Source organism: Staurois parvus, unplaced genomic scaffold (genome assembly GCF_062004578.1).
Source record: "Staurois parvus isolate SC_StPar_1 unplaced genomic scaffold, SC_StPar_1.0 ptg000697l, whole genome shotgun sequence".
Taxonomy (NCBI): domain Eukaryota; kingdom Metazoa; phylum Chordata; class Amphibia; order Anura; family Ranidae; genus Staurois; species Staurois parvus.
In genome coordinates this window covers 7,373,050-7,393,621 of record NW_028318493.1, presented here as the reverse complement: position 1 = coordinate 7,393,621, position 20,572 = coordinate 7,373,050, and positions in this window count along the sequence as shown.

Genomic DNA, 20,572 nt, shown 5'->3' with positions numbered 1-20,572 from the left:
GTGCAGCAGGCCCAAGAAGGAGAAGGCTGATGATGGTTATCCATGAAACTAAGCGCTGTATCACTCACCTGTGATAGGTAGTCATATAAATCTGGTGAGTGTTCTGTGTTTATGGTGGAGGATTTTGGGAACACTATGACACTGATTGATTGAAATGGAGCACTTTTTTGAGCACGGACACAGTTACGTAGTTAGTCTGGCTGAAGAAAGACAAACGTCCATCCAGTTCAACCATAAAAAAAAAAAAGTTATAATCCTACACCCACAGTTAATCCAGAGGAAGGCAAAAAAAACCCAGCAAAGCACAATCCAATTTGCTCCTGCTAGGAAAAAAAATTCCTTTCTGATCCCCGAGAGGCAATCGTATATTCCCTGGATCAACTTTACCTATAAATGTTAGAATCCAGTTATATTCTGTGTATCTAAGAAAGAATCCAGGACTTTTTTGAAGCAATCCACTGAGCTGGCCAGAACCAACTCTTGAGGGAGTCTATTCCATATTTTCACAGCTCTCACTGTGAAGAAACCTTTCCATGTTTGGAAATTAAATTTATTTTCCTCCAGACATATTGAGTGCCCACTTTACTGAGTTTGAAGGCATTAAAGGACACTTTATTGAATCATGTTTAAAATTTATTTGAGGATATGAGCATTGTAGAGAAAATGCATATATATTCCTGTCGTGGTGTCAACGCCATGTTGGCGTGTGACGTCATCTGGCCCAGCCACATCTATTGCGCATGCCCCCAGCACCAGCGCATGCGCTCGATGCCCAACCATGCCATATACTTTGTAATGACAACGTACCTCCTATTTAGATGTCTATGGACATTTTCACAGAAAAGGTTTGTATGATATCATTTTGTTTAATCCAGGGGGTTGTGTAGTACTGAGTCATTTTATCCATACAGTCTCTTTACATAGGATCTTTTTGTCGCAGGTGCCGCCACGTGGATCATGCGGTACACAATCTAGCACCATAAATTTAACCAAGAATTTATCAAACTTGTGACCCACCACTTAGGCCTGTACCACAAGTGTCTGAATTGTCGGATGATTTTGCCGACATAATATGTACCACAATCACATGACATGAGGTATACAACCCCCTGGGTACTGCAATCTATGTCTTCACAAGGCCGAAACACTTTGCCATTTGGTCGTTGGAAATGAGTACCTTCAAGAACCCAAGGGCAGTATGTACATTGTCCACATATGAATATACCTCTCAGTGGAGTCACAATTGACTGTTTGGGTATATAGTGGCTAGATATTAATTTGTCTTTTATGTATGGTGCTTTCTGGAATACGAATTCAGCACGATTTCTGATGTGTCTGTTTTATATAGTGTCTTCCTGTAATAAATGCCAGCGTCTCTGGAGGATATTACGTACTTGGTAGTGTTGTGCTGAGAATCTTGTAATGAATTTTACTGTAGCTTGTTGTTGCTTAGTAGTCTGTGCCTGATACAGTAAGGCTGCTCCTGTCTGGGACAGAGCTCTGTAAGCCTTTGATGAAAGGGATTTACTATAGCCTTGCTGCAACAGGCATTGGTGTAGGGAAGGCTGCTTGCTCTTTAAATTTTTCTGTATGGGTACAATTCCACCATAGGAGGATATACTGAGCATAAGGAGTGCTCTGGACTGAGTATGATGGGTGGGCACTCTTAGCATGGAGAATAGTATTCCCTGCTGTCTCTTTGCGGTAAAGTTTGGTGGCCAAACAATGATCGGCATCTCTGTAAATTTAAAGGTTCAAGAAGGTAATAGACTTATCATGCCAATTCATAGTGAATTTTAAATTGAATTGGCTCTGATTTAATTTTTCCATTTCTTCGCTTAGCATGTAGGTAGTGAATGATATTGAAGATATCATCGATAAACCTAAACCAGCAAATTACATGGTCCAATTACATCTTGAGAGCCTCATTAGAGAAGATGTCTCGTTGCCACCCCCCAAGTACAGGTTTGCGTAGGTCGGGGAGCAGCAAGTGCCCATAGCCACGCCCTGCACCCGGAGGTAGTGGGAACCCATAAAAGTAAACCAATTATGCGTCAAAATGTAATGCAATAGTCTCAAAATTAACCCATTGAATTCCCATTGGGCCTGGTCCTGTTCCATCAAAAAAGATTATACTGTCTCGACACCCTGCTCTTGAGGGATGCTCAAATATTGTCCAATTTTTGTGAACCTGTTATTCCCTATGTATAACACAGATATGTGTACACTGCTATTCGCTATATAAAACACCGATATCCTGATATCTGAGCACAAAGTGGTACTTAGTGTACAGATGTCAGTGATATATATATAGGGAAAAGCACTCAGTGTACAGGTATCAATGTTATATAAACACTGACATCTGTACACTGACTGCCATTCCCTATATATAACACTGATATCTGTACACTGACTGTTATTCCCTATATATAACACTGATATCTGTACACTGACTGCCATTCCCTATATATAACACTGATATCTGTACACTGACTGCCATTCCCTATATATAACACTGATATCTGTACACTGAGTTCCACTCAGTGTTCAGATATCAGTGTGCATATATAAATCAGGGTTATTAGACAGGATATGAAATAGCACCTGGTATGGACACTGGGCAGGACAGAACAAATCTCAGCCTGACTGGTATATAGACACATTAAGCTGCACCTGGGGGTTACATACAGGGGTGGACTGACAACTCATGGGGCCCCCGGGCAATAGGGGATCATGGGGCCCCTGTGTCCTTGCCCAAACTCAAAAAAGCCTATGAAAAAGGTACCAGGGGCATCTCATGGGGCCCCTTACTGACCCCGGGCCCACGGGCAGTGCCCGAGTTTCCAAATGGTCAGTCCACCCCTGGTTACACAGTGACCTGCTGCACACAAGGTAGGTTGCCAGCAGCTCAGCGACCGCTCTACTCTCCAATGTAACATTCGCCCGCCGCCTCCAACTCTCCAGGTTGGCACCCATGGCAGTGATGTGGACCCGCCCTTCCGCTGAATCGCGCAGGAAGAGAGGTGGCCAGAGCACCTGCCGCTGCCTCATCCACCATTGCTCTCTGATCCCGGCCAGCATGTGTCCTCTCCTATAGCTGCATAAACTGCTGGCTGGGATTCCCAACGTGCACTGCCCCCTTGGGGCTTGCTTAAACCTCCTTTCTGCATAGAAGCTGTGAGCACATCCAGGATGCAGACCGACCCTCTCATGGGGCCCTTTACTGACCCCGAGCCCTTGGGCAGTGACCGAATGCCTGAATGTTCAGTCCGCCCCTGCAGGAGTGGCACCCGGTGTGGTCTTCTGCTGCTGTAGCCCATCTGCTTCAAGGTTTGATGTGTTGTGCATTCAGAGATAGTATTCTGCATACTTGGTTGTAGCGAGTGGTTATTTGAGTTACTGTTGCTTTTCTATCATCTCCAACCAGTCTTCCCATTCTCCTCTGACCTAAACAAGGCATTTTCATCCACACAACTGCCGCTCACTGGATATTTTCTCTTTTTTGTACCATTCTCTGTAAACCCTAGAGGTGGTTGTGCATGAAAATCTCAGTAGATCAGCAGTTTTTGAAATACTCAGACCAGCCTGTCTGGCACCAACAACCATGCCACGTTTAAAGTCACTGAAATCCCCTTTCTTCCCCATTCTGATGCTCAGTTTGAACTTCAGCAAGTCGTCTTCACCACGTCCAGATGCCTAAATGCATTGAGGTGCTGCCATGCGATTAGCAATTTGTGCTACCAACCAATTGAACAGGTGTACCTAAAAAAGAGGTCAGAGAGTGTATATATAATATTATACTGTATATACACACACAGTATATATAAGTGCCCACCTGGCCTGTGGGCCAGTTTGGAGACCACTGCATTACAGTTAAAAAGTATTTAACCCTTGCAGAGCTGCCCTCTCCTGGGGCTTTATTTGTAATTCCAAAGAATAGGCTTTAAGGGATTGCATTGAGAGCCAACCAATCGGGGGCTCTGCTGGTCCAATCCTTTTTCAGTATTGATGCCGTAATGCTTTAAGGCACTGACCTGGAACATGTATGCAGACAAGAAGGTATGACTTTACAATCTGCATGCTTGTTTCAGGTCAGTGACAAAGTACTGGAGTCAGAGACAGCCAGGATGCTGGTATTTTCAGAATGAGCTAAGTAATAGCAGTCTTCCTATATCCTTCACTATGGGTTCCCTTTAAGGCCAAGTAGTTTTCTTGGAGTTACACTGTAACATTCAAGGAATTGATATTGTTTCCAAGTCATTGAATATTTCCTGGGAGTTCTGTGTGCAATACTGACCGCAGCACAATAGCCAAACAGCAGGTCAGCAAAACACCGACCAATTATCGGTCAGATGGATGCCAACAGCCGCTGGACTCACCACAACATGTTTTTCCTCTCCGCCCGTTCTCTATCAGTCTGTCTAATTATAAGGTGGATGATATTCGGCACTAATAACAAGAAGTATTGAGTAAACAAAACCAACTCCTGTCCTAGACATAATAGTGTGACGTTATCACAGAAATCAGATTCTCCAGCTCTACAAGAGTTAGAAATCAGCTAAAAGTTCAGTCAATATATTACACAGCAGAACACAGACCGACATCACCGCTCTGCAGATATAGGTTATATTATACAGCGTGACATCACCGCTCTGCAGATATAGGTTATATTATACAGCGTGACATCACCGCTCTGCAGATATAGGTTATATTATACAGAGTGACATCACCGCTCTGCAGATATAGGTTATATTATACAGGAGTGACATCAGTGCTCTGCAGATATAGGTTATATTATACAGGAGTGACATCACCGCTCTGCAGATATAGGTTATATTATACAGGAGTGACATCACCGCTCTGCAGATATAGGTTATGTTATACAGAGTGACATCACCGCTCTGCAGATATAGGTTATATTATACAGGAGTGACATCACCGCTCTGCAGATATAGGTTATGTTATACAGGGGTGACATCACCGCTCTGCAGATATAGGTTATATTATACAGGAGTGACATCACCGCTCTGCAGATATAGGTTATATTATACAGAGTGACATCACCGCTCTGCAGATAGAGGGTTTATTATACAGGAGTGACATCACCGCTCTCCAGATATGTTATATTATACAGGAGTGACATCACCGCTCTCCAGATATGTTATATTATACAGGGGTGACATCACCACTCTGCAGATATGTTATGTTATACAGAATTTACACCAGCACTCTCCAGTTATACATTATATTTTATAGGAGTGACATCACTGCTCTTCAGATATAAAATATGTTAACGAAAAGTGACATCACCGCTCTCCGGATAGAAGTTATTGTAAACTCACTGCTCTCCATAAATGTTAGATTATTTAGGAGAGACATCACCATTCTCCAAATATATTATATTACACAGGAGTGACATTACTTCTCTCCATAAATGTTATATTATACAGGAGTGACATCACCGCTCTCTAGATATATTATATTATACAGGAGTGACATCACCACTCTCCAGATATATTATACAGGAGTGACATCATCGCTCTCCAGATATATTATATTATACAGGAGTGACATCACCGCTCTCCAGATATATTATACAGGAGTGACATCACCGCTCTCCAGATATATTATACATGAGTGACATCACCGCTCTCCAGATATATTATATTATACATGGGTGACATCACCGCTCTCCAGATATATGTTATATTATACAGGAGTGACATCACCGCTCTCCAGATATATTATATTATACAGGAGTGACATCACCGCTCTCCAGATATAAGTTATATTATACAGGAGTGACATCACCGCTCTCCAGATATATTATATTTTACAGGAGTGACATCACCGCTCTCCAGATATATTATACAGGAGTGACATCACCGCTCTCCAGATATAATATATTATACAGGAGTGACATCACCGCTCTCCAGATATATTATATTATACAGGAGTGACATCACCGCTCTTCAAATATAGTATACAGGAGTGACATCACCACTCTCCAAATATATTATATAGGAGTGACATCACCGCTTTCCAGATATATAAGTTATATTTTACAGGAGTGACATCACCGCTCTCCAGATATAGTATACAGGAGTGACATCACCGCTCTCCAGATATAAGTTATATTTTACAGGAGTGACATCGCCGCTCTCGCTATTCTTCACATACTGTAAATCATAATATGCAGGAGGTGATATCACTGTGACTCCAATAATATCTCCTCATTAGATTTCCACTTCATGTTTTTTTTTTTAAATCAAATTTTATTTAAAGAAAATGTTTTCCATTTACACCATTAAGACAGGCCGCCACACAGGGCGCAAGAGATAAACAGGAAAAAGAAGAAGATCAATAATACATAATACTTAAGCCAGAGTAAAGGAAAGAAATACATTACAAATCCCCCCATAAAAACAACACGTCGGGACCTAATAAAAAGAAAACAACACTGTATGTTCCATCCATTGGGACCATATAGCATTATATTTCTGCATAGACTTTCTCAGATGAGAAGTATGCTTTTCATAAGAAATGTATCTATTTAGATCCATTATCCACTCAGAAAGAGTTGGTGGGCAAAGCGAGGTCCATTTAAGTGCAGTCTATAAATAAAGCTCTAGAGATGACAAACACCAAGCCACGATCCATAGAAGAAGAATCAATATGGCCTAACACGCATGTAAGATGTTCCACTGAGATATTAGTCCTCAGTAAACAAGTCAAAGTGCCTACCAGCTCAGCTCAACAGCTCTTCAACTTGGGACATGGTCCCATAAGATGGACAAGGTGTCCTGAAGAAGGACCGTAACTATTACAATGTGGGTTATCTCTCACCCCAACTATATTTGGGAGTTCTAGACACCCTATGTAAAATATATGCCGGAGTCAATCTATGAGATGGAGAGAGAGAGAACAACTTTATCCTTTACAGCCAAGAGGAAAGAGGTTGGGGGTGTCTCACGCCTACAGCTGCACTCCTCAGAACATAAAATGAATGAAAGGCCCAACAGGAACATTTGGACCAGGGGCAAACTGACCATTTGGAAACTCGGGCACTGTCCGAGGGCCTGGGGTCAGTAGGGAGCCCCATGAGATGCCCCTGGTACCTTTTTCATAGGCTTTTTTGAGTTTGGGCAAGGACACAGGGACCCCATGATCCCCTATTGCCCGGGGGCCCCATGAGTTGTCAGTCCGTCCCTGATTTGGACCCTCATACTGGTGTCAGAGGTTGGGCGGGGCTGGGAACCCAACTGCACAGATCCCACCACCCAAGTCCCTGGGAGATGTGGGAGACTGATGCCAACATCCACCCAGAAGAATTATGGGTGTAGTGATCCTTTAAACGTGATACTTATTTTGCTTTGGTGAAGCTTTATAAATAATCCGAATGAGATATTAATAACATCGTTGTGACTTGCATTGTGCAAGGACAAGCATTGATCCATAACAGGAAATTCCGGTTTACAAAATATTTCAGTAGGACAGTAAGAACGACAAACAGTGAGCGCTCACTCCAGATCAGGGATGCTGAAAAGCCGGCGCTGTCAGGGGCCAAGCAATGTTTACATCTCACAAAATTATAGTTACCCTTTAAATTGGGCTTAAAAAAGGGGTAATTATTATTATACTGTATTTATATAGCGCCAAAGGGTATGCTCAGTGCTGTACAGTAACAAGGGGGACGGAACATGAGACAAGACAGTAACAATACAATACACGAGGGGTTCGAGGGCCATGCTCTTTCGAGCTTACAATCTAGGAGGGAGGGGATAGAGGTACAGGAGGAGATGGCTGTGGGGGATGGAGTGGTGGGAGGAGTGGAGGAGGTTAGTTGTTAGGTGAGGTTGGGGTAGGCTTCCCTGAAGAGGAGGGTTTTCAGGGTGCGCCTGAAGGTGAGGAGGGTAGGTGACAGTCTGATGGATTGGGGTAGGGAGTTCCAGAGGATGGGGGAAGTCCTGGAGAAGTCCTGCAATTGGGCGTGGGAGGTAATTGTATACATATAAAGAGTGAATCTCTAGAATTTAGTGTGGAAGGTTTAGACCTCCTGCCTCTGTCCCCACTGGGGGGATCCACCCTCTCTGTCTGTCCCGGGATCATTATCACAATGCACATATTATACAGAAGTAACATCCTACCTATCCAAAGTGTTACAGTTCTCACCATAACAGGAACTGAGGTGAAATCTGCCAATTGCAACACTTGCGTTCCAGTGGCAATTGCCTAGGAGGGGATTTGCTCTCACCTCCTATTGTGCCTTCCTTTGTTTTAATGCCAGTATTCCCATGACTGAATACAGAGGTCAGTTTGGGCCCCTGGTGCCATTTGGCACTTTCTGTGTGGTCGTAAGAGCCCCTACATCAGAAGTCTGTGTTTCCCTATTGAGCTCTAATAGCATTGATTTCTAGAAGTCCTGTGTAATTTGTCAACAGTCTATGCCCCTGTAGAATGTCACCATTCTCCAACAATTGCATGTCTACTTCTCTGACCATCTCCTGATCCATTTACCTGACTATCTCTTGTCACAAGTCCAAAGTCTCTGACCATCTCCTGTTTCATGTCTGCAGTTTCTGTCAATCTCCTTTTGCATGTGCAGTCTCTGACCATCTCCTGTAGTAGGTCTGCAGTCTCTGCCCAACTCCTGTAATACATTTGCAGTCTCTGACCATCTCCTGTGGTAAGCTTGCAGTCTGTGATATCTCCTGTTGCATGTGCAGTCTCTGATCATTTCTTGTTCCATGTCTGCAGTCTCTGCCCAACTCCTGTAATACATTTGCAGTCTCTGCCCAACTCCTGTAAAACATTTGCAGTCTCTGCCCAACTCCTGTGGTAAGCTTGAAGTCTGTGATATCTCCTGTTGCTTGTGCAGTCTCTGGCCATCTCCTGTTGCATGTGCAGTCTCTGACCATTTCTTGTTCCATGTCTGCAGTCTCTTTCAATCTCCTTTTGCCTGTACAGTCTCTGACCATCTACAGTAACACATCTGCAGTCTCTGACCCTCTCCTGTTCCATGTCTGCAGACTTTGACCATCTCCGGTTGCTTGTGCAGTCTCTGACCATCTCCGGTTGCTTGTGCAGTCTCTGGCCATCTCTGGTTGCTTGTGCAGTCTCTGGCCATCTCAGGTTGCATGTGCAGTCTCTGGCCATCTCCTGTTGCATGTGCAGTCTCTGGCCATCTCCTGTTGCATGTGCAGTCTCTGACCATTTCTTGTTCCATGTCTGCAGTCTCTTTCAATCTCCTTTTGCCTGTACAGTCTCTGACCATCTACAGTAACACATCTGCAGTCTCTGACCCTCTCCTGTTCCATGTCTGCAGACTTTGACCATCTCCTGTTGCTTGTGCAGTCTCTGACCATCTCCGGTTGCTTGTGCAGTCTCTGGCCATCTCCGGTTGCTTGTGCAGTCTCTGGCCATCTCAGGTTGCATGTGCAGTCTCTGGCCATCTCCTGTTGCATGTGCAGTCTCTGGCCATCTCCTGTTGCATGTGCAGTCTCTGGCCATCTCCTGTTGCATGTGCAGTCTCTGGCCATCTCCTGTTGCATGTGCAGTCTCTGGCCATCTCCGGTTGCTTGTGCAGTCTCTGGCCATCTCAGGTTGCTTGTGCAGTCTCTGGCCATCTCTGGTTGCTTGTTCAGTCTCTGACCATCTCCGGTTGCTTGTGCAGTCTCTGGCCATCTCTGGTTGCTTGTGCAGTCTCTGGCCATCTCTGGTTGCTTGTTCAGTCTCTGACCATCTCCGGTTGCTTGTGCAGTCTCTGGCCATCTCAGGTTGCATGTGCAGTCTCTGGCCATCTCCTGTTGCATGTGTAGTCTCTGGCCATCTCCGGTTGCTTGTGCAGTCTCTGGCCATCTCCGGTTGCTTGTGCAGTCTCTGGCCATCTCCTGTTGCATGTACAGTCTCAGACCATGTCTTGTAGCAAACACATAGTCTTTGACCATTATATGTGTGGCCCTTTATTATTGACGGGGCTACACTTGAAATCCCATATAGCAAGAAAGTTGGCCACCACTGACTTAGACTGACAGCAGACACCAGAATATCGGTCATCAAACAACAAAGTGACCTTTTTGTTACTTTTAACCCCTAAACTGACCTTTACTCTTTTTTTTTTTATCAGAGGTTTAAAGGAATATTCAATTCAAGATAAAATAAAAACACATCTAATATAATATAATGTCAGACTAGATGCACTTTTTTTTTTTACTAAGGTCTGCATCTGGAAATGAGGTCTCCATCAGTTTGCAACAGTTGGAAATGGCTTTCTGCTTAATGCATTCTGTGAATGGGGGAGTTTGCCTTGTTGGATAAGGTACCATTAGGCACTTTGTGTCTGAGCCCACAGCGGCTTTTAGTTTGCTCCGCCAGTCCACTGGTAGCATTACTAGATTACTAGCCGTTGATGCACACAATTTAATATACTGTATATACCAGGGGCGGACTGACAACTCATGGGGCCCCCGGGCAATAGGGGATCATGGGGCCCCTGTGTCCTTGCCCACACTCAAAAAAGCCTATGAAAAAGGCATCTCATGGGGCCCCCTACTGACCCCGGGTCCTCGGGCAGTGCCCGAGTTTCCAAATGGTCAGTCCGCCCCTGGTATATACTGTACTGTACGCCAGGAATGGGTCCTGGAAAGCAGGTATGCTTCCCCATTATTTGGATTGTGGCCCCTACAGGGACTACTCATAAGTTCTCACCCTTACAAGGTGAGGGATTCTGGTTAGAAGGGGGAAAACACATTTGAAGTTTTCCAAGATTGTTAAGTCCTTGTATGAGATTCGGAATTCAGAGGCTCAGAGAGACTTTAGGCAGAAAAAAGAGCTGCCAATCCTGATTACAGGGACTTGGGTTAACCTGCCTGCAGGAGAGGCCTGAAAACGAGCAGGACACCGGCAGCATGTGTGTGTGATATGGAGTGTGAAGCAGGAACACTGAGCCCGGGTTCACACTATGCGGACAATGCATGTAATTCACACAGGAATCACACCGCATTCCTGTGCGAATTACATGCAAATATCTGTGCGGAACGATTTGAGCCATACATTTTGTATGGCTCAAATCGCATCACATCCACATTAAAAAGGTTCCGGACCCTTTTATAAATCCGTACCTGAATCGCATCGCATGAGTGTTCTCACCCATGCGATGCAATTTCTGGCAATCGCATCGCTTTTGCGATCTGTTTCGGGATGTCATTAATTTATCAGTCAAACAAGGTGCTGCGCTAGTCCTCTATAAATGAATATAAACTGATAAATACCAGAAATAATTATTATTTCTGGTATTTATCAGTATATATTCATTTATAGAGGACTAGCGCAGCACCACCCTTGTTCGTTTGTTTCTACTATTTGGTATTATAGTTAGGTGTTAGCAGCCATTCCTAGTTCTTGTCGTCTGGGGTTTAGATTCACTTTTTTTTAGTTTGAGGTTTATTGGCAGCGCAGGAAGTTTATCTTTGTTTCATTAATTTTTCACCAGATCACATGTATGCGATACGATTGCAATGTATTGCGGGAAACGCACAGGACTCGCAGTATTTCCTGCACTGCATTGGTGTGAACCTCGGCTAAGAACTGGTTCACACATATGCGGTGCGGGTTGAATCTCATGTTTTACAGCTAACTGACACGTAGTTGTTCAGTGGGTCATGTCAGGTTTACATCAGGTTCAGGTCAGGATCTTATGTTCACACATATGCGGTTTAGAAATGGTTCCCATAGAAGTCAATAGCCTGTAATTTGCACCTGAACCAAACCACACTGCTCAGAAATCGGATGTGAATCTTTTTCAATCCACACTGAATCCGCACCTCCAGTGCACCAGATGTATGTGAACAGGCACCATAGGAAGCAATGTTATTTCACAGACATATCAGACTGGATGTCACACCACTTCCTAAAACTCAATCTATCCAAAACTGAGCTGATAATATTTCCTCCCCCACATGCCTCTTCCCCTGATTTCTCGGTCAGGATCAACAGCACCACTATCAACCCATCCCTGCATGCCAGGGTGCTAGGGGTTAACCCTGGATTCTGAACTATCTTCTCAGGCCCACATCCAAACCCTGTCCAAATCATGCCGCCTCAACCTCCGCAGCATCTCCAGAATATGCCCCTTTTTAACCAATGACATCATAAAGCTCCTAATTTACTCCCTTGTTATCTCTCGCCAGACTACTGCAACTACCTCCTCGTTGGCTTGCCTTTACATAGACTATCCCCCCTCCAGTCCATCATGAATGCTGCTGCCAGGCTCATCCACCTTACCAACCATTCAGTGTCTGCCACCCCTCTCTGCCAATCCCTCCATTGGCTTCAACTCGCACAATGATTAAAGTTCAAAATACTGACAACTTACAAAAGGCTCCAGCTACATCACCAACCTGGTCTCAGAATATCAACTCCTCTCATGCTCGCCTCCAGGACTTCTCCCGAGCTTCTCCCATCCTAATGAACTCCCTACCCCAATCAATCCATCTCCTAATCTATTCACCTTTAGACAATCCCTGAAAACCTCTCTCTTTAAAGAAGCCTATCCTGCTTCTATTTAGTCAACTGCCTGTTATTTCCTCCATCAGCTCATCCCCCCACAGCCATTACCTTTTGTATCACTCAACCCTTCCTCTTAGATTGTAAGCTCTAATGATCTGGGCCCTCTGTTTCCTCTTGTACCAAATTGTATTGTAACTGTCCTGTCTGCCTTCATTTTGTAAAGTGCTGAGCAAACTGTTGGCACTATATAAATCCTGTATTATAATAATATGATGCGGTACAAATCACATCCAATCTACATATATGTGAACCGGCACATAGGAGAAAGAGTGGTGGACAGCTTGTGACTGAGACAGTGCTGACCTGGCCTCCGAGCCCCCCCGAGGCAGGCGGGGACATAACCCTGGTATGGGACTAGTTTTTTCAGGCGGTGAGCCAAACGTTTGATTTATCCAGGAGTGTGGACTATTCCGTTGATTCGATGCTGCAAGCAACATATTTTGTTTTTCCCTTTTGTAAAATAAAAGACTGCTTTGCTTTTATTAGCGTGACTGGCTGGTGATCCTGGGCTCTTCAATATTACAATATCTATCTGTTTTGCTTTTTTTTGAGGAGCTGTACTGCTGCCCATTGTACATGAGATGTCTAGGTGGAGCACTAGGTATCAATCCTTAATAGGGAGCGGGGGACCAGTCCTTAAAGCTCCCCTTTTGGGTGGAGCTCCGCTTAAGATCTCTCGGAGCTCTCTTATGATCCCCGATGAGCAAGTGAATGACAGCTCCGTGTCCCCTCCGCTGCTGCAGAGCACACACAAAGCAGCTCACTCTCCTCAATGGGTGGTCGTATGAAAAACGGACCACTTGTCTGTCTTCATCCGACCCGATGGACGGAAGGGGAATTAGATCCTCATCCGTCCCGGGTTTGGATCGGATGTTGGGTGAAAATGGACACATGTCCGTTTACACCCGCCGCTCCATAGAGGAGAATGGAGGTTCCGATCGGGTCCGCCTGAAAAACTGGGAAGGCGGATCCAATTGGAATGTCAATGTGAAAGAGCCCTTAGTCCGGGTTCACACTTCTGCGGTGCGGCATATCGCATGCGATTCATACAGGAACCACACCGCATTCCTGTGCAAATCACATGCGAATTGGAGCCATACATTGTGTTTGGCTCAAATTGCACCACATCTGCACCAAAAAGGTGCAGGACCCTTTTTTTTTTGTCCGCACTAGAATCAGATCGCATGGGTATTCACACCTATGCAATCCGATTCTGCATATTGCATCGCGTTTTGCGGACCGATTTCGGGTGTTGTTAACTGAACATACACACCCGCAGAGCTTCGCATGAACGGGGTGCGATTATGATGCGGTGCGGAATTCGCACTGAAAGCAGTGCAAGTTCTGCACCACATCAGTGTGAACCCGGGCTTAAGCGTTCAATCAAACCTAGAAGCTGATTGGCTATTATGCACAGCTGCACCAGTTTCTGAGCGCACAAGTTTTGGTACATCTCCCTCGTTTCTCTTCTTAGGTCACCTATGCGATCCGATTCTGCATATTGCATCGCGTTTTGCGGACTGATTTCAGGTGTTGTTAACTGAACATACACACCCGCAGCATTTCGCATGAACGGGGTGCGATTATGATGCGGTGCGGAATTCGCACTGAAACCGGTGCAAGTTCTGCACCGCATCAGTGTGAACCCGGGCTTAAGCGTTCAATCAAACCTAGAAGCTGATTGGCTATTATGCACAGCTGCACCAGTTTCTGAGTGCACAGGTTTTGGTACATCTCCCTCGTTGTTTTCTCTTCTTAGGTCAGCTTCAACTTATTGTGTTGTGGTAAACTCATGTATAATATCTCATGGCACTTTGAGCAGTGCCTTTCATTTGGGCCCCATTCACATTTCTTGTATCGGGAATGTGAGTTGCGATTTGTGTGCATTTTTCGCACATTTCCATGCGTTGTACACAGGGCAGCCCATTCAAGTGACAAAAGTGCCAAAGAAGCTCATGTTCCATCACTGTGGCATTGAGCCAAGTGCGGTTTGGAGCTGCACATTGTACCACAATTTTTGGTGTTTTATCACAAGACAAATGCGTAAAATTGCACCGTGTTTGGGGTTTCTGAAAACCTGGGCACAAACATGAGATTCTGCATGCCCTCAGAGCGACCGAATGTGAATGCAGCCTTATGCCCCGTACACACGATAAGAAAATTGTACGAAAAATTTTGCGGAACCACTGATCGAACAATGTTCTCTTCGTTGATGAGCGGGATGTTTTAACCGATAACGATATTGTGAACGAAAAAATCAGAAAAATGTTGTTGTTTCCCATATGAACGACTGATTTTCTATGCGTTCGAAAAAAAATCTATCAAGCGCTATCACGCATGAGTGGAAACAGAAGATGACCCGGATGTTTATGTCTAAGAAATCTTCGTAAACACGAACGAAAAATCCAAATGTTAAAAGTAGATTGGCCTAATGAGATAATGACACCAGAATTCTGCAGATTATATTTTATGTATCACTATTTATGTATATAGGTCACGTAATAAACGATATTATTCTCGTTGCTGGTAATCGTTGTGTATATCGATCGTTCTGGCCGGAAGGGCGTGGCTACAAGGTCAACATGGCTATACTGCATCACTTCCACTTGTACGGAAGACGTCAACACTACGTATTGCCCAGCGAACGATTTCTTTAGATTGGTTAATGTGGGCCACGATTTCGACCAACGAACGAACGAACGTCAGATGACCGATCGGTCGATTTTCTAATCATGTATTCCCATCTTTAGAATGGCTTCCCAATGCAAAAATATAGTAAAAAGCACCCTGTGATACAGTGCACTACACGATATGCAGAGATGTCTCCGCTTTCATTGCCACGAATCCATATCAATGCGCAACATGCCACATGATAACGTAACACAGTGGTGCTGTATAGTGTGCAGGGGCCATTAAAATGCAAATGCCCACTTCTTCCCAGACCATCCCCTATCCCTCCTCTGAGCGCCTCCATGCAATATTTTATGTGTTGTTTTGTTTTTGTTTTTTTTAATTACTTGCTATTTCCAAAGGCTGGTCACATGATGCCACAGGGTCCTCTTCTCTAGCCACTTGCCCTCCTGACGATTTACCCCCCTTCTTGACCAGGTCATTTTTTGTGTTACGGCGCTACGTTACTTTAACTGACAATTGCGCGGTCATGCAACGCTGAACCCAAATTAAATTTACATCTTTGTTCCCCACAAATAGAGCTTTCTTTCAGTGGTATTTGATTGCCTGTGCGCTTTTTAATTTTTTGAGCTATAAAAAAAAAGAACAACAATTTTGAGAGAAAAACAATATTTTTGACATTTTGCTATTAAACATCTCCAATTAAAAAATTTAAAAAATCTAATTTCAACATAAACTTAGGCCAAAATGTATTCTGCTCCATGTCTTTGCTAAAAATAATCCCAATACGTGTAAATTATTTGGTTTACGTGAAAGTTATAGAGTTTACAAATGGAAGTATATGTACTGAAATTGTTTATTTTTTTACTAGTAATGGCGGCTATCAGTGACTTATAGCGGGACTGCGGCAGACATTCTGACACTGAGGGGAACTGACTTGGTGTCACTGACGTCCCCAGTGACACCAATACAGCGATCAGTGCTAATAAAAAGCACTGACACTGTACTAATGGCACTGGGCAGGAAGGGGTTAACATGAGGGGCGATCAAAGGGTTAACTGTGTGCTGGGTGTTTTCTACTAAGGGGTGGTGTCTGTGTGCTTCACTGTAATCACACTGCTCTGGATGGCTGTGCTGTGCAGGGACTTTTTTGAACGCAAAAAGTTGTGTTTTTGGTTCTATAGAGTTCAATGGAAATGCTGCAGAAAAGCATGTATTGCATTTTTGCCACATTTTTGATGCGTTTTGTGTTTTAAATCTGCCTAGCAACAAGAAAATGAAAAAAAAAAAGCGCATCAAAAACGCAGGTGCAAAAACGCAACACAATGCATAAACAGCTCAGATGCAATCTGCATAGGTGTGAACCTAGCCTGAACACAGAAAAACTGAAGACATCTGGGGGTTTATTTACTAAAGCTGGAGAGTCCAAAATCAGACTCCCTTCTGCATAGAAACCAATCAGCTTCCAGGTTTCATTGCCAAAGCTTCATTGCACAAGCTGAGGTTAGAAGCTGATTGGTTTCTATGCAGAAGGGAGTCTGATTTTGGACTCTCCAGCTTTAGTAAATAAACCCCCTGGTGTCCAGGGATAAGTACTGCTGGAACAGCTCCAGAATGAAGGTGAGTAGTGCAGCCTAAGCGGGTTTTTTTTTTTTAACCACCCAGGGGACTATAATATTACATATTATTATATCTCCGGCTTCACTGCTGTAATCACTGACCTAAAACATGTATGCAGATAAGGATTTCAGACTTTTTTCTGATCGCATCAAAACCAGTCAACAAGAATTTTGCCAAGGTGGCCAGGTCATTTAGGCTCTGTTCACACAAATGTGTTTTTGAGTGCTTTTTGCAGAAATGCACTACAGTCCATGTAACATGGTTTCCTATGGAACACGTTCACATCTATGCTTTTTTGAGCTGCTGCGTTTTTGGAAAGGGTCGGACTTTTTTAAAAGCAAAAAGCAGCGTTTTTGCTACAATAGAGTTCAATGGAGAAGCTGCTGAAATGCATGGTAGTGTATTTTTGATGTGATTTTGCCACGTTTTGCATTTTTATTCTGCCCAACAAAACAAATTTCACTAAAAAAAAAAAAAAAAAAAAGAAAGAACTGAACAAAATGCAAATTGCTCCAAAATCACAGAAAAAAACATGTGTAGAAAAACGCAACACAAACTGCGAAAAGCACTGCAAAAAGGACAAAAATCAAACTGCATAGCTGTGAACGGAGCCATAACGTGACTGCCAAGGACTCAGGGACCTTTACTCCTGATAAGAGTCTCTGGGGACCAACCTGTGAAAAACACCTTCACTATATCACCATAATGACCATTATGTTCCCAATAATGCCGAAGGTGCTCTGGCAAGACTTCATTTTCCAGTTTAATAAAATGTCACAAGGATATTAAAAATGAATAATATCAATATACAGAGATAAATAAACCATTTTCAATTCATGAATAATACAAAGAAATATAAACCATCATCCCAAGCACTGTATAGTGATGATCAATCAGTAAAACAAATGGTTAGTGTATAAATGAATACCACCTATCCACTAATAAACTGTGCATAAAAAACACATATAGGTCCATAAAAACAACAGGAACAGTGATGATCAATCAGTAAAATAGATGGTATTGTTTTACTGATTGATGATCACTCAACTTTGGGAAAATGATTTATACTTCTTTTTATTATTTATAATTTCTTTTTAGATTTGTATTTACGATTTATGAATGGTATAGAGTTTCTTTATTTATTTATAGCGCTCTATAGTGGTATAATTAATGAGTGTGGTCTAAAGAATGACATTTTAAAAAATAGAAGTATAATAGTTAAAAAAAAAAGGGGAGTAAAAATTAAAACAAACAACAGAATTAAAAAAATGAATGAGAATTAGCAATATAAACCAGGTGTTAAGAAAAGATATTAAAAATATAAAGAGCAAAAAAAGGTAATAAAAGATAATAATTATATATAACAATATAATAACGATTCATTTTATATATATATATATATATATATATATATATATATACACAGTGGGGATCGAACGTTTGGGCACCCCAGCTAAAAATTTGTATTAATGTGCATAAAGAAGCCAAGGAAAGATAGAAAAATCTCCAAAAGGCATCAAATTACAGATTAGACATTCTTATAATATGTCAACAAAAGTTAGATTTTATTTCCATCATTTACACTTTCAAAATAACATAAAACAAAAAAATGGCGTCTGCAAAAGTTTGGGCACCCTGCAGAATTTATAGCATGCACTGCCCCCTTTGCCAAGCTGAGACCTGCCAGTGTCATGGATTGTTCTCAATCATCGTCTGGGAAGACCAGGTGATGTCAATCTCAAAGGTTTTAAATGCCCAGACTCATCTGACCTTGCCCCAACAATCAGCACCATGGGTTCTTCTAAACAGTTGTCTAGAAAACTGAAACTGAAAATAGTTGACGCTCACAAAGCTGGAGAAGGCTATAAGAAGATAGCAAAGCGTTTTCAGATGTCAATATCCTCTGTTCGGAATGTAATTAAGAAATGGCAGTCATCAGGAACAGTGGAAGTTAAAGCAAGATCTGGAAGACCAAGAAAAATATCAGAACAGCTCGCAGGATTGTGAGAAAAACAATTCAAAACCCACGTTTGACTGCACGATCCCTCCAGAAAGATCTGGCAGACACTGGAGTTGTGGTACACTATTCCACTATAAAGAGATACTTGTACAAATATGGTCTTCATGGAAGAGTCATCAGAAGAAAACCTCTTCTACGTCCTCACCACAAAAATCATCGTTTGAACTTTGCAAATGAACATATAGACAAGCCTGATGCATTTTGGAAACAAGTTCTGTGGACCGATGAGGTTAAAATTGAACTTTTTGGCCGGAATGAACAAAGGTACGTTTGGAGAAGAAGGGGCACAGAATTGAATGAAAAGAACCTCTGTCCAACTGTTAAGCATGGGGTTGGATCAATCATGCTTTGGGGTTGTGTTGCAGCCAGTGGCACAGGGAACATCTCACGAGTAGAAGGAAAAATGGATTCAATAATATTTCAGCAAATTTTGGATGGTAACTTGATGCCATCTGTGAAAAAGCTGAAGTTAAAGAGAGGATGGCTTCTACAAATGGATAATGATCCTAAACACACCTCGAAATCCACGGGGGATTACATCAAGAGGCGTAAACTGAAGGTTTTGCCATGGCCTTCATAATCTCCTGACCTCAACATAATTGAAAATCTATGGATAGACCTTAAAAGAGCAGTGCGTGACAGACAGCCCAGAAATCTCAAAGAACTGGAAGACTTTTGTAAGGAAGAATGGGCAAAGATACCTCAAACAAGAATTGAAAGACTCTTGGCTGGCTACAAAAAGCGTTTACAAGCTGTGATACTTGCCAAAGGGGGCAGTACAAGATATTAACTCTGCAGGGTGCCCAAACTTTTGCAGACGCCATTTTTTTGTTTTCTGTTATTTTGAAAGTGTAAATGATGGAAATAAAATCTAACTTTTGTTGACATATTATAAGAATGTCTAATCTGTAATTTGATGCCTTTTGGAGATTTTTCCATCTTTCCTTGGCTTCTTTATGCACATTAATACAAATTTTTAGCTGGGGTGCCCAAACTTTCCCTCCCCACTGTATGTGTGTTAAAAAAAGATATTAAAAATAAAAAGAGCAAAAAATGGTAATAAAAGATAATTATATTTAACAATATAACAATAAATTTTATATATATATATATATATATATATATATATATATATGTATATATCACAATGATAACGTAGTGGACAATTAAAAAAAAGAGCAAAACAACGATAATTTGTAGTAAAAAATGGACATTAAGGGGATATTAAAAAAAAATAGAAATAAAAAAAATTAGAAGAAATAAAGCACACAATGCCATTACACTGAGGATTAACAGTAAAAATAGGCATAAAAAAAAATAAAAAAACATGTATTGTGAATTTCTTGCAACAAAAGCAACCAAGTACTGATGGTGATACTTTTTTTTTTTTTTTTTTCATTGCACAAATATTTTTATTTTCAGGACAGGCGTTCAGGGTGTACTGCTTGAGACCAAAAAAAAAGTGAATACCCTGAAAGCTTGTTCTAAAAATTTAATATTAGTGTAAATAAAAAAAAAAAAAAGTATCACGGACAGTATTCTGTTTTTTAGGGAATTTCACAATTTCAGGGGCTCTTTTTTTAAGATATTAGTACGGTCGCTGGAAATTGTGTGATTTGACTGTTAGTGACCGGGGGGGGGGTGTGTGCACAGTCTCCAGGCTGCAGTTGTAACAGTGGAAGGCTGAGGGTGTGTGCAGGGTGTAGGGATGGTAAATACCCACGTGGGGGTGAC